This window comes from Alligator mississippiensis, chromosome 5 (genome assembly GCF_030867095.1).
Source record: "Alligator mississippiensis isolate rAllMis1 chromosome 5, rAllMis1, whole genome shotgun sequence".
Classification (NCBI taxonomy): domain Eukaryota; kingdom Metazoa; phylum Chordata; order Crocodylia; family Alligatoridae; genus Alligator; species Alligator mississippiensis.
The window spans coordinates 171,276,332-171,292,276 of NC_081828.1; positions in this window are offsets into that span (position 1 = coordinate 171,276,332).

The following is a 15,945-nucleotide window of genomic DNA, read 5'->3' on the forward strand; positions in this document are numbered from 1 at the left end:
CCAGTCCGTGGCAAATTGTCTAAACTCTGCACTGGAGAACTGTGGCCCATTATCACTGAATACTTCATCTGGAATTACATGCCTTACAAGTATGGCCTTCAAAAGAAGCCATTACTGAGCGACTGCTGGTACATTGCAGTGTACAGATTTCCAGATACGCAGAGTAATAATCAGTAACTGTTAAATACACCCTGGAGTTCTACGTAAAGAGATCAGTGCCCACCTTCTCATAGGCCCTGTGTAGAACAGGGTGAGGCTTTAGTGGTTCTGCCTGCTGGCGGGGTCTGAATTTCAAGCAGGTGGAACAGTTTTCAACTGTATCAGCAATGTCCTGATTGATCCTTGGCCAATACATCACCTCTCTTGCATTTCTCAATACCTAAGTGTCCCTCATGGATCTTCTGTAGCATTCCTCTTTGGAGAGTCTGTGGTATTACGACTTTACTGCCCTTGAAAATAATTCCTTCACTGACTGAAAGTTCATGTCAGCAATTCCAGTAGTCCCGCACATGCAAGTCACAGGTACTCCTGTCCTCTGGCCAACCTGAAATTATCATTTCTTTCAGGATCCCTAATGAATGGTCCTTCTCAGTCTCTTCTTTTATTTGTTGTAGCCTCCTGTCCACGATCGGAAGTGAACTAACAATCAAGTCTCTGTCTCAGAGGTCTTTTCTGCTTGCCCAGTAGAGGCTACTGCCCTGGACAGCACATCTGCTGTAAAGAGGAACTTGCCAGTTGTGTAGTTCACAACTAAGTCATACTTTTGCAGATTAATCATCATTCTTTGAATCCTTAAGGTGCAGTCATTCAGAGGCTTGCAAAACTGTGCTATCAAGAGCTTGTGGTCTGTTTCTACATTCACTTTCCGCCCATAAATATGTTGATTGAATCTCTGGCATGCAAACAAAATTCTTAACAACTCTTTCTCAGTCTGTGCATACCAGCTTTCTGCCTCAGTGATTTAGATGCATATGCAATGGGTTGCCAACAGTTGTCAAAATTCTGCAATAGCACAACACCTAATCCCAACTGTGAAGCATCTGTTGATATCTGTATTGGTTTCCCAGGGGTATAGAATTTTAATACAGGTTCTTGCATTAATTGTTGCTTCAGTGTCTTCCATGCTTCCTTCTGTTCTGGATTCCAGCACCATTCATTTTTACTCTCAACATCCTTAGAGGTGCTTCTGTTGTAGACAGGTTTAGTATGAACCTTCCAAGATAATTACCATTCCCAAAAAGCGTTGCAAGTCTTTTTTTTTTTTTTTTTTTTTTGACTGGGGATGTAGCATCATTTCAATAGCCTGAATTTTTTTCTTGTCCAGTTTCACCCCTTCTCTAGAAATAACATCTCCCACAAATGTCAATTCTGTAGCTCTAAAAACCCATTTCTGTCAATTGAGTTTCAAATTTGTGGCCCTAGTTGCCTCCATCACCTCATGGAGCCAATGACCATGTTCTTCCTTGATGGAGCCCCAGATGATGATATAATCCATAGAGGTGTCTACACATGAAATGTACTCATAAATCATCTGTATAGTTCTGTGATACACTTCTGGAGTTCAGGCTATACTTAAAGGTAAATGCAGAAACCAATACCTTCCAAAAGGAGTATTGAATGGGCATAATTTAGAACTTTCCTCTGTTAACTTCAGCTGCCAGAATCCTGAAGAAGCATCTAATTTACTGAAGAACTGCGCATTTGCAAACTGAGCCATAATCTCTTCTCTGATGGGCAACTTAAAATGTTCCCTTTTTATGGCCTTATTGAGATCCCTTGGATCCAAGCATATCTGCAGGTGTCCATTATTCTTCTCCACAATAACTAGGGAGTTCACCCACTCTGGTTCCTCAATTTTCTGTATTACCTGGGCTTCCTCCATCCTTTTTAGCTCTGCCTTTAGTTTATCATGAAGGGCAAAAGGCACCTTTCTGCATGAGTGTATAATGGTGGGGACCTGTTTATTTATCTGAATTGTATGTTCCCCTGGTAAGCAACCAAGGCCTTGAAACAAATCTTGATATACCAAAATAAGGTCCTCGTAACCCAAGCCAATGTTCTAATGCAAGCACCCGTTTAACCAAACTGAGCTTTTCACAGGCTGCTAGGCCCAAAATGGGTGTCACCTCCTTAGGTGCTACCATGAATGCAAGATTGTACACCACATTTTTATTTTTGATGCAGGCTAGGCACTTTCCCTTGACTGGTATATTCGCTCCTGAATAGGCAGTTATGGTTACTTTTGTATGCCTCAGTTTTGGTTTACTTTTCAGCCTTTTATAGTCTTGCTCCAGCAAAAATGTTCACCTGAGCCCTTGTATCCAGTTTGAATGGAATCATTATCCCATGCACTTCAGGTGGCAGTGTAACCCAAAAATTTGACTAATGACAAAAGTTAGCAATAAACTACCCCACTGAAAAGAAACTAAGGGTCCTGGGGAGTTGTACACTTATCAGAGACCGTTAGCTTATTAAAGTCTCGCTACACTCACATACATATGCTCTCACAGGTGACACACTTACATAATCCCAGGGGCCTGGTAGATAGGGATGGCCAGTCCCTATCCGTTGATGAAGCAGCGTATCCGACCTGGCATACACAAGTGTGGGCTCCAGTGGTGAGGCAAGTTCCCCTCCTCAGCTTCTTTCCTGCCTCCTTTTATAAAGTTTGTGTTTTTGGGCAAGATTTCTGAATGCTTCTTCAGGCATGCACTGCTTGGTCGGCACGTAACAAGTTCCCCCTTATCTCAACAGTTGGAGCTGGTTTTTCTTTATCAAGGATATTGTGCAGACGGTTGAAACAATCAGCCTCACAGCCTTCAAAACAGTCTTATCTTTGGTTACAAGAACCACGACCTTCTGTTGTCTTCATGCCACCTGCTTCTTCTTTTTTAGTCATATACACCACATTTACAAACTTCATTAACTGTGTAGCAGGCTTGCTTTTTGGAGCTTGGGTTGAGTTCCAGGCTTGAAATCTTGCTGTTTTGATTGGTGGAGCTCATCCACCAATCAGGAGGCAGCAAGAGGAGTTAAGCCACACCCCTTTCCTGAGGGGAGGGGGAGAGTCCCCCCCCCCCCCCCCCAAACAGGCCTGACTGAAAACTGCAACTCAGGTCCAGAAGACTTCAGGGGCGGAGCCCTGGAGAGTATAACAGGAGCTGCGTGCCTGGCATGAGGGGAGCACATCCGGGACAGAGAAGAGAGAAGAGCGGGGCTTAGAAGAGCTACTCAGCAGGGCAAAGCAGTAGCTCAGAAGTGCCTCTGAAGACTTCCAACAGCGGGGAATGGCGGACGGCTCCAGCAGCTAGGCTCTCGGTGCACATAGCGTCCAGACCCTGGGAGCTGCGTGAGGCGGCTCGGGTCTGCAACCTCTGACATGTGACCAGAGACACGGTGCACCGGATGGCGCATGGAGTAAGACGCTTGGAGCGCTTGGGTGGCTCAGGTCCTCAACCCCTGGAATGAGGCTGGGAGCTTGGTGCAGGAGGCGCTGCATGGAGGGTCCAGGAGTGGACCAAGCCTGGTGCTGCATGAGGCAGCCCAGGCCTCTGATCCACAGCAAAAGGTTGATTCCAGAAAGCCAGATGGTAAATTGGGCTACTTAGCCAGCAGACAGGGCCAAACCAGAGGCCCCAGAAGCCCTGCATAGCAGAGCCCCATTCCATGGGACAGCAACCGCTCTGAAGCCCACTGCAGGTGAGAGAGCAACCTGGCGCAGAGCATTAAGACCACCCTCTAGGCCTGGGAGCTGCGAGTTACAGGGAAAAGAGGAATTACCACAGGAGAGGGGGAGTCCCCCTCCCGGTTAGTTAAGGGCTCCTGAAAGGGGAGGCCCCACTGGGAGGGCTTCCCCTAAAGTTACCAGCTTCTTTGTAGGGCTTGTGAAAAGCCCAAGGGCATTGGGGTTTCCAGTCAAGATTGAGTTCATCTTTGGGGTTCTTGCACCATAAGTGATGTGATGTTGTGCCTTATATTTTGTGAACGCTCATGTTGTAAATTAGTAGACGAGCAGAGTCCTCGGGCTCTGCTGGGACCCCCTGTTGCTATTATTTCACCTGTTGTTTATTTGTATTTATTTGTGGCTTATTTTTTGTTCACCCATACTTATCTAGAGTTTATCTGTTGGCTATCTATGTTTATTTTGGGGTTTATCTGTTTCAGATCAGATACTTACCTGTCTCTGGAGGACTGTTATAAGGTTTTATGGCATTTACCCAGAGGGTATTGTTTATTTTATTTGTTTATATATATTTTATTTGTTTATTGTACATATGTTTCTATCCATGTTTCTTTTCCTTGTGATAAGTTAATGTAAATAAAAGTGTTTATAGTTAAGTCCCCTGACTGTCCTGGCCTGGTTCAATAGGAACGGAGGAAAGCTAAGAGGTCTGCATTTCCCCCACAGCATGCCTGCCAGCTAACAATCCCCTTCAATTGGAGACGGGGAGTATATACACGAGTTACCTGGGCTACATGTGCTTAACTTTATACAATTCATAACATAAATTTTGTGTTAAGTTTTCCCCGACTTACTGGCTACAGCAGGATCCAGTCCTTCTCAGTAGCTCTGCTTGATTCTACTGTATCTGTCTGGAGTATCTTCAGCTGTATACACCTGGAATTCATGGGCTTGCACTTTGCAACATTTGGCAAAATGGTTATTCTCACCACAGTTAAGACAGAGCTTTCCTAATGCAGCACGTTGTTTGGACCCATGCTGCATTCCACATCAGCTATATGTTTGCCTGCACTCCATCTGCCCCTTAGTAGTAGTTGTGGTAGCTGGGGTAACCTCCATTTTTGAAGTTGTAACAGAAAGCCCCTTTTTCCTCTTGCCTGCATTTGCTCTCCCCTCTTTGGATATGTTTCTCTTTTTCTACCTTTTCTTCCTTCCTCTCTCTCTCACTTTAAGATAAGGAATTGTGTTTTAAAATTTGTGTGTGTGCATTTTGTATCTCCCCTTGTAGTTTGGTATTTTTATCTATTTGTGTGCCATGGCACTTGTAGCTTATATTTTATAGTCCTCACCTTTCAACTAAATGTGTTTTAGTAAGTTATATATTGTAACAATGTTAACAAGGGTAGGAATCAAACTGCCCTTCCTTGTATCAGGCTGGCCCCTGAAAGAGCAAGTGAATCAGTGATTGAATGTGTAACACAGTAGCAGCAGACAGCAATTATCACCTGGAAGCTGCAGATCAACCAAGGGAAGAACTCGATAGAAGACAATGTAACAACCGGGAAATCTCGTCACTGATCAAGGGCTAGAAGCCCTGGCCTGACTTAATCAACACCAGAGACCAACTTTTGGGCTGAATATCTCCAGATCGACCACTCCCAGAGCCCTATTCTAAATTCATCAACCGACTCCCAAACCTGCACGTACATGCGGACAACCCCTGGGGCTGACAGATGCCGTCCAGTAGCCACCGGGGGGGGGGGGGGGGGAAGTCCCACGAGGGTCAATGACCCCTGGATTGGGCAAACCTGAAAACTGGGGAGTCACCAATGTCTGCCAGAGACAGATAAAAGGCAGTGAAAAGTGACCCTCAGTGGCGCCCTCTTGATCTCCAACTCGACCAGACCTGTCCAGCCAGAAAGACCAGCTGGCGACCCCCTTCTGGAAGATAACACCATGCTGAAAGAAGCCTCAACGAAAGACTCCAGTGCTTGTAGGATAGGTATACCTGACTCTGTAGCCTGCTACTGTGTGTGTGTGTGTATGGGGACCAGCCCCAAGGTTTATGATTACAGTGTTTCAATCCACCTAATAAACTAGAATTTTAAGGATCCCGAGTTGGACATTTGTAGCCAACAAAATGTCCGTCTTTACTATATATTGCATGGACAATGCCATCAGCTGCATTCAGCTCTTTGGCCTGAGCCTTCACAGGTTCAGTTGCTCTACAAATCTGTATAGTTTTTTCTCAGGAGAGGTCTCCTTTCTGTAGCAGCTTCTCTCTTAATCCGTTGTCTGTAATGCCACAAATGAGTCTATCCCCAATCCGAGAATCTGTTACGTCCCCAAAAAACACAGGTCTTGCTGAGCCTTTTTAACTCTGTGATATAGTGCTTTATGCTTTCATCTGGTTTTTGCATGCACATAAAAAAATTCTCTCTCAAAAGTCTCATTGCATTTTGGCATACAATAGTCTTCAAATTTATTCAATATCTCATTTAACTTCAGGTTTTGGCCTGGAGCAAATGTAAGTTTGTACACCTCAAGTGCTTTTTTCCCCTACCACATTCAGGAAAATGGATGATTTAACTTCATCAGTTTTCTCTTCTGCTCCTATAGCAGCTAAATACAACTCAAACCTTTGTCTAAATTTTCTCCAATTCTCAGCTATATTGCCTGACAACAAAAGGCAGGAAGGGGCTTGTAACACATCCATGTGTCTCTGAGCTGGTTATACTTCTGCCTTGCAGCTAAGGGACTGTACTCGCAGAGGCTTTTGTTCCTTGCTGAGTGCAGCTTCAAGGCCCTGAGTTACCAGCTTTCTGCTACAGATAATGCTGCAGATTCATCCAGTCTTTCCCGTTCATCACTTCTGACACCTTGTAATGATTTAGGTCCCGCAGTGAATAACAACTATGAATGAGGAAGAGAACAGACCTGTAATGAAACTACAGCACAGGGTTCCGCCAGCACAGGCCATGTGGCTGCTTCCATCTTGATTTCCCCTTGCTCTCCAGGGAAATTGTTTAAATTTCTCACCTGATAAGACATTCCCTTGTAAGGGACTGTTTCTAAAGTCTGACCCTTATCACTACAGAAACTGCATACTGTACCTTTCTTTTCGTTATGCAAGTGAATGCAGCCTTGACTCAGCTCAGTAAGGCCTGCACAGCTGATCTGATAAAGTGTATTATATGCTACCAATTCTTTCTCTAGGTTTAGTGAGAGGTTTTATGTTAGCTGTACTAATCTGAAGGCAGGGCAGAGCATCTGTCACCTATGAAAGCATATGCCTCTCAACCAATTGGTTTCTAAATTATCTTCAAGTAAAGTTAGAAGCCAGCATCTACAGGGTGTGGATGCATCAACTGATATTTTCTTAAAGTGTAAAGGCACAAAAGAATAGACAACAATGATGTAGGAAGGCTTTTGTATTTACATGTGTACCTTAGTTTACCCATGCAAATTTCCTGCAGGCTAAAGCTTAGTATTACACTTTAGGGTGTTTTATCAAACAGACCTCTTTGTACAAACAATTGAACTGACATATCCCAATATAAATAATTGACTTGCAAACCTAGAAAAACTGTCTGCGATTACCAATTAGCAACTTCTAAATTGTTATTCATGCTGAAATAGACCATTTTGTTAGGACAAGTTACTGTGAAAGACTGAACAAACCACCTGTGTACCAAAAACAGGAATGATATAGTTACCTAACAAAAAATATTTAATTGACAGATCTTGCTTGAAATTTTAATATTAATGTATGGATTTTTAAGGAACTAGGAGCTTTTTAGAAGATTATTATAATTTACTTCCTTATTTGCTAGTGAGAACTGAGTTTCTCAGTCCTGGCTTTTCCAGGAAATATCACTAGAGATTCAGCTGTCTTCTATAAAAGTTCTGTAAGTCAAAAGGACTGAAAACATTGCATGGAAGTTTGCTCTCTTGATGTTTCCAGCACAAGAATGAGACTTATTTAATGTATGTTGCAATCAGTCTTTCCAGTGATTTCCCTTGGTTTTGGATCACTGACTGGTGCGGGTCAAACTTATCTGAACAGAACTTGATCCTTTGGGCTAGGGACAGGCATTCAAAAAGCCCAAGCCTGAGTTGCTTCACTCTGCAGGTTAGTCCAAGCTGTGCAACTTGAACTGATTTAATAGCTAGACAGACATGCTCTCAAACCAGGAAATGCAGGCACATGCCTGCAGTGGCTCAAGCCAGAAGCTGGGGGGTGCTACAGCATGCCTGCCAAAGGGGAGGGAAGAGACACCCCCTCCCCCAAGGCTCTCACCCCTCCCAGCTGGAACAGAGGGGGCATGGCCAGGCACCAGCTGGAGCTAACACACAGGGGATGGGGAAAAAGTCCTTTCTCTGAAGCAAATATTGAATACAGCAACTTGCAAAGCATACAGCAGGGAGCTACCAAAAGTGTTTGCCTAAGCTAAGATGCAGCCCAGTAAAACACAGCATACACACCTTAGTCTAACTTAAAATGTAAATCAGAAAGACAAGAGTTAGTCTTACTAATCCTGAGGGCAGTGTCTCCTTACAGACAGGCATTCAGAAAGGCTTTGTTTACATGTTCTGCTTTATAATATAAATGTAGCCCTCTGCATCCTTTGGTGCAGCTTCTCTTAACCAACTCTCCAGCGTGTGTGATCACGGATGATTGTCAGGTGTTTGCCAACACTTTCTACCTCTCAGTCTATTCCTGCAAGTCTTAGCTCTGGGCTCAGAGCTACAGTAGAGCTTGGATCTGCACACAGATCCGCTTGCTTCTCTCACCTGCTCCAGGACTGCTGTGCAAGCCACAGAATGTAGCCAAAGCCCTGGCGTTGGGGGAGAGAGGGAGAAATTTTGCCTCAGGGGCCATAGCAGGCTAGCGTTTGGCCACATCCTGCCTCTGCTCTGGCTAGAAAGTGGAGGGGAGGGGCCTGCTTTGCTGTGGAACAGGGAGCCTTGCTCAGCCCAAGAGGATGCTGGGGGACTCTGGTTCAACTTAAACCAGGAATGGGTCTGGGACAGACATTGCATAAACTGGTTTGACCCAAATCAGGTAAGTCTAATACTACATTCAACCAGGTTTATCTCAAACTGGTTTCAGCCAATTCTCATACTGGTTTATGTGCACTGAACATCTGTTCTGTTACAGGTTTAAATCAGTTTCTAATCACTTAAACCAGTGTGTGTGTTATCAAGGCTAGGGACAGATATCTGTCCATTGTTAGCATGCATACATGAAATTGAAATGAATGGAGCTCTTTTCAATTAAGTTAACGTTCAGAATAATTTGCTTCATAGCAGGGCATTGTTCTGCACAAGTTGGTACAGGACCTGAATCTGGTTTAACTTCTGTATTTTTAAACATTCAAAAAAAGAACATAAACGGAAATGTTGAATTTTGTAAAAACAAACAAACAAACCCACACACGGATATGTTCAGGGCTATATATTACTCTTTATATAGACAGACCGAAACCTCCCACTAAGGATGTGAGGTCATGGTATGGGCAGAGTGCTGCTCAGTACAAGTTAGAGTGAAGCATGTGGACCACTACTACTTAGTATCAACTGTTTAAGTAAAAATGCAGCATGCCTTTTAAGGATTGAGTTGTTAGAAATGGGTTATAGGGTGCAAGGAATCCTTTGAAAATATTTTTTAATGGTTATTTTGGAACATGTCAGATTTCTCCTGGATTCTACAGTAGAAGCCCACTATCTGTACCTCTGCAGTAGCAAAATAACAGTTCCTGTTCTGCCTCCCCCTTCCCCAGTTGGGGCTAATGAGTTAATTGCTACATGTGTAAACAACTGTCCAGCACTGTTTTATTTGTAGTTAAAGCCCAGGACTAATAGGTGTTGGGTTTAACCCAGGACTATTATTTTTACCCAAAGCACATTGAGCTGGTTACTTGCCATTGAAGAATGATGTGGTTTGGTTTAGTCTTACTATTCATATAGTAGCAAAAAGGTTTACCTGCATACAGAATCCAGAGGTTTTTTCCTTGAAGGAACATGAGCAACTATTAACTCTTAGGCTAGGGACAGAAATTATACTGGTACAGCAAAAGCTTTGTACCCATGGGGAATGGGGGATGCTGGATAACAAAATATGCCGGTTTACTGAGAGGCCCGAACAGGTGTCTTTGCCTGTTCGAGCTGCTGCTTCTCCCACCACGTCTGGGGTATCGCCGCCCCTCCTGCCATATTGCCACTCCTCCCGTGGGCTCTGAGGGACAGAGGGGCGGGTCCTGCGCAGGCTGCTATGCCCTGGGCCATGGGCGCTCAGTGAACCTGGAAGTGCCACGGTAGGCACTTAAGGTTTTGATTTTACCTTACATGCCGGCATGCCTGCCTGTTAATAGGGCATGCCAGCTTGTAAGGTGCTGGTTAAGGCAGCCTTTACTGTATATATAAACTGGTATAAGCAATCAGAAACCAGTTCAAATCTGTGACATAATAAGGAGTTCAGACTCATCTTAAGAGTTCAAGGTATTTTTGTTTGATCTTAAAGTCACATTTAGCTGTTCCAAGTTGATTAATTAAATTCTTATTACTCTCTTATTCACTGTTTATGTATTTCTACTCTGAAAAATTTTCCATGTGTACTCCTATGAGAAAAAAAAATCAATTTTTACTATTACTACAACCTCAATTGAAGATAATTGGCTTTGTGTACATGTTAGAATAATTTATTTGTTCTCTGTACTAAACTACAGTAAAATCCTTGCTATCCAGCATGAGTGGGGAATGGGGGGTGCTGGTAATGTAAAAATGCTGGTTACCTGAAGGCACAGTGTTTCCGCCTGGACACGGAACAGGGGTAGGGGTGGCGGTGGCTGCAAACAGAGTGGGCGGTGTAGCAGCAGCTGTACATGGAGCAGCAGCAGCTCAGCGTCGTGGGTGGTGTCAGCAGCCACGTGCAAGCTTCCCCCTCCCCCCGTTGTATCCAGCCAGTTGGCCAGAAATTCTGGTTGCTAGAGCGTGCGAGTTAGTAAAAACCCGGATAACAGGGATTTTACTGTATTATGGTTTGCAGGTCTAATGTTATTGCAGCTCGAAGTTTTCACCACATTACCTCTATTCTACCTCCAATATCTACAGTATCTATACAGAAGTCCGGTGAGTCTCAACCCAAGTGCTGTAGCATCATAGGGTGACTTGAGATCCTTTCAAAATGTGCTGTGGGTTGCCATGCAGTGTTAGCACTGTTAGGTGTGCAGACATGATTCTCAAGATAAACCTAGAGATTTCAAATAGGAGTTCACAGTGTTAAAAACATTGCTTTGGTCTTTCTGAGTTTCTTGCAACAGAAGAATTTCTCTATTATTTTTGTCTAATAAAAAAAATAAGCAATAATTAGAGCTGGTATTTTCCATGGGGTGCCTAGAGTCTAAAAAGTTTGAGAACCATTGCAACAGTCATTAGTGTGAATGTGAACTAACTTCTGATTCTAAGGCAATAGCTCTACCTTGTGACTGTAAGTAGCAACTGCATCCTTACATTTAGAGGCCTATCAGGCACCATTGAAGTGGACAACAAAATTGAAAGATCTTTCAATAGAAGGAGGGTCTCTGTGCCCAAAATGATTTATTTGGAATTGTTCTGAGGTATGAAGTTGGCTAAAGTTGTTGTTATAAACTTTCTAGTATGCATGCAGCTATTTCAGCCCTTTACCAACTCATCTTATGTCTTCCACTGGAATAGTAATGCCTACAAGCTGAGCAAGATTGAATGGTCAGTTTTAAAAAGAATATCTATTCAAATGGGTTGTTACCTGTCAGCTCTGTTTTTAGGGAACCCTGGCAAAGTGTGCAGCCTGTCTGACTCACAAAGGACTCACCCTCCCACCTCTGCCTGAACAAAAGCTGATTAGAGGAAGGACTTACAAAAGACAATGAAGATGCAGCAGGAAACTCACCTAGAGCCCTCCAGACAAGGGTGATAGGACTGACAACTCCCGTGGTCCCATCTACACTGGAGGTGGAACTGGATGGCAACTCCTTTACATGGGAGATGGGACAGGAAAGCACCTTCATTAGCATTCAGGATGGAGAACAGAGATTCTAAGGCAAGGGCTGCACTGAACTCTGGGACCAGAGAAGCAGGGGAGTACTGCATGATGGGGATTCTTGCTCCAAATGCTAATCAACCCCCAACGCAGCTCAGCATTTATCAGACCACTTCTAGTAATGACTCCTTTATTGGTACCCAAAATACTGGATCTGCCTGTCTGTATTGTGAGCTCCCTCAGAGTAATGCCACCCATAGGCAGGAGCGATCAGTTCCTATTATCCAGTATATGAGCCATCCAGTATATGAGCCATCGTTTTCCTATAAACAAACCTAGTGTTCTCCCTTTTAGCCATAGTTAGTTCTCTACAAAACCCCCTACCCAAGCTCAAGTTTCAGTCCTGGTGCTTGAATCCAAAAGCTGCACCAGTTCCACTCCTTTTCTGCCTGGAATCCCTCTACTGATCATGCTGAGGGGTCTACAAGCTCCAACACACACCTGGGAACCTCGACTGGTTCAAGCTTCACTGAGTGATGAGACCCCAGCTCTCTCTCTCTCACTGACTCCAGGAACCTGACTTTTGCTTTCTTACTCCAGGCACAGCTTTCTAAACCTGACTTCTGCTGATCAAACTTGAGCTTGACTTCCTCAAATACAGTATTACATAGTTTCAGTTAGGTAACTGTTTTAATTGCCTCTCTTGTATGGCTATAACTACTGGTATCATCATAAGTTCATATACCTGGCAATAAATAACTTTTATGGTCAAGCTGGTTGCTATACTCTCTCTCTGAACCTCATTTACTTTTCCTTCCCCTTAACCTCCCCATTTGCTCTGCAGCAACACTTCTTTTACCTAAGCCAAAGACCCCTGTAATGCCCAAAACTATGGTGGGATCTGCTTATCAATGGAGTCACTACTAGGACCATTGTGACAAGAGATCTGGACACGCTGAGTTTTGAGGCACATGAGAGTATCAGCTGAAAGTGCTGATTGGATCCAGCCTGCTCAGACATACTCTGTTAGTGTGTGTGTGTGTCCAACTGCATTTATTATTGTCCCACTGAAATAAGGGATGAATTGAGTTTAAGGCACATGAGGGGGTCAGCCTGTCAATGCTGAATAGTCTGGATCAGGCATGCCCCGTTAATCTGTGTGTATGTACATATATATGTGTGTGGCTGATTTGGTGGTTGGAGGAACCCAGCCCCATTGAAACCAAGTGCTGCAGGATAGCTCCATTGGGGATGAGGACTTGCAGAAGGGAGAGATACAGCTCCATATAGAAACACAAGTGACACAAGGAGCACATTGATAGAATTAGAGGCCCCTAATAAATGAGTGCCCACCAAAGAGATGGGCAAATCTAGTAACAGGGTAACTACACAAGAGGAGTGAATTTAAAGTTTTAATTTGGAATTAATTATTCTATATTAATTGCAATTTTCATTCTAAAAGAGATAGTCCAGTTGGATCCAAATCTTCCTTACCAGTTTATAAGATAATTTAATAAAAAGGGAGGAATCCAGTATAGTTCTATAGAACTTACTCTAATAATCTGCAGGAGGGAAGAGCATGGATCTTCTTTCTATGGATCTATTTAAATAATCCTGATTCTGTAACAAAGAAATATTTTTCTGTCACATTCTACAGACTGGTTAAAGCAAAGTTATTTTTTATTATGTTCTACTAGACTTTTCCAGAGAGGAAAGCCAATGCCATTATTCTGCCAGATTCTTTTCTTTATTCTAAGGGTATAGGTTGTAGCCATGTTGGTCTAAGGACATAGAGACACAAGGTTCTTTGGGCAAATCTGATATCTTTTATTAGACCAACTCAGACAGTTGGAAAAGTTCTTTGCAAGCTTTCGGGTATAAATACCCTTAGTCAGGCTGAGGAAGTATCTGCAGTTGGCGTGTGCTCTTCCTGGATGGAATGAAGTGCACACAAGCCAGAGGCTGGTATGCATGCAAGAAAGCCAGTCAGTGAAGATGTAAATTGGAAAGTTAGTGGGTGAGAGGATGGCAGAAGGGGAATGAATGTAGCTGGTAAATAGAGGAGAGGTATCTGGGGAGTCAGGACATGTACAGACAAAATGGGGGCCCTAAATTGAAGCAGTGAGTTTTAAAAAACACTGCTTCAATTTAGGGTGGATTAAACCCCCATGTCACGCACATGCCTGGCTAATTTACCTGCCTCTCCAGCAGGGAGGGTGAGCTGCTGGCGGGCAGAGCAGTCCCTGGACTGCAGGGGAGGCTAGTGCTTCCTTCCACAGCAGCTGCGGTTCCCCTCCACCCTGCGGCACTTGCCCTCAGGCACCTGGCGTGGGTGGTCCTGGGGGGCACTGCAGCTGTGGAGGGAAGTACCAAGCCCACACGCAGCTCAGACAGGCAGGCTCGGAGGGGGGTGGGGGAGAGAGGAGATCAGGCTCGTGGCTTTTCTTGGGCGGAGCTGCTTTCCTGGGCTGCTGTCAGGCTGCCTGCTGGGCTTCCTGCAGAGCCGTGGAGCAGCATGGAGCTGGGTGCTGTAAGGGGAGTAAACTAAAACTTAGTTTGCTGTGCCCCAAGTCATTTAAGGCACATTACACCGCCAACTTTCCTACAGCGGCTGGAATTAATGCGCAATACACTGCCGAGCCATGCAAACACAGACACCATTAAAGCAGTGCAAAAGCACTGAATCCACTTTAAAGTGTTGTGCACACACGCCTCTCATTTCATCTACACAGCCTCATGTTAGGCAGGTGTGGCATTGTGGCATTGCAGGAAGCATGACTGTGTGCATCATGCATCAGATCCCATCTCGCCTTTACCTGCATGTCTAGCAGGAGTCTCAGAGCAAGAAATCCCAAGCCAGACAAACACTAAAGAAGAGGAGGAGGAGGACATATCCTTTTTAAAAAGACCCCACCCAGGGGTGGGCAAAATGTGGCCCATGGGCCAAATGCAGCCTGCCAAGCCATTTTATCCAGCCTGTGGGACCCCTAAAAAATATAGAAAATTAATATTAATCTGCCCTGGGCTGCCTGTCATGTGGCCATCAATGGCTTGCCAAAACTCAGTAAGCAGCCCTCCACCCAAAATAATTACCCACCCCTGCTCCACACAGTACTGCAAGGGGTACTGCTCATATGCAGCACCCACACCCAAGCACTTTAACTGGGGACAGGTGAAGGCATTCAGGCAGCTGGCAGCCACTCCCACCTAGTTAATCAAGGCCAGCTGGGGTCTTCCCTCTGCCTGTCCCCCTGACACAACACTGAGCTCTAGATCATTTGTTTTGCCAATATTTTAAATATTAAAGGGGCTCTATAGGAGAGACAGACACACTGCACTTGCAACTACCTGGACTGTATTATATTTTATTCCTCCAGTGGAACAGAATAGCTCATGCACCTTTTAGAATTTTTTCAGACAAATAACATTTAAAAAGATTTACCACATCTTCATGTCATAGTTCAGGTTGATAAACTGTATAAAGATTAAATGCTTTAAATCCCAGATTCATGAGTGTTGGGTAGCTTAGAGGTCCTGCACCGTGTTTTGCTAAGGCACAGAAAAACCTGGACTCAACAAGACCTCAGTTTCTAGCACCACCCCCACATCTTTCTCTTTAGATTAATACAGTCTCTTCTAATCATGTTCCCCTTTTCCAGAAGATAGCACAGGTTCTGTTGGGCTACCAAAAATAAAATGAGCAAGGAGTTCACACTTTCTTTTTCCAGGAAGATAGGGAGTGTTAAAGTTCAAGAATAAAGAAATAACTAATTGATACACATACCCAAGTATTTAAATAGGGTACACATGCATTGGTATCTATGCAATAGCTAGTATTTGGTTTTCTAATGCAGTCATTAAAATTTGATTGGTTTCTATAATTATTCAATGTATAACCAAGGTATAAAATATGTAACTGTTCAGTAACTTCTGTATGCTTCCTCTCCTCCAGATGGTCTAATCAGTAGCCAACCATGATTAAAGTCTCTGTAGTTACACCCACTGTGTCCTTTCTTTACCCTTAAGCACTGCATGTAATAAACCAGGAACAAAGACAAAGCACATGGAACTGGAGCCAACTCAGCTGCTTGCAACAATATGTTGCCTTGAAATTTGGTGCAGTTCATGAAGGTGAAGACTATAGTGCGTGATCCAAATGTAAGGTCATTTAATCAAGAGGTTCCCAAGATACAGAATGCCTACAACAAATCTTAAGAATGACACACTATTAATTTTTTTTGTT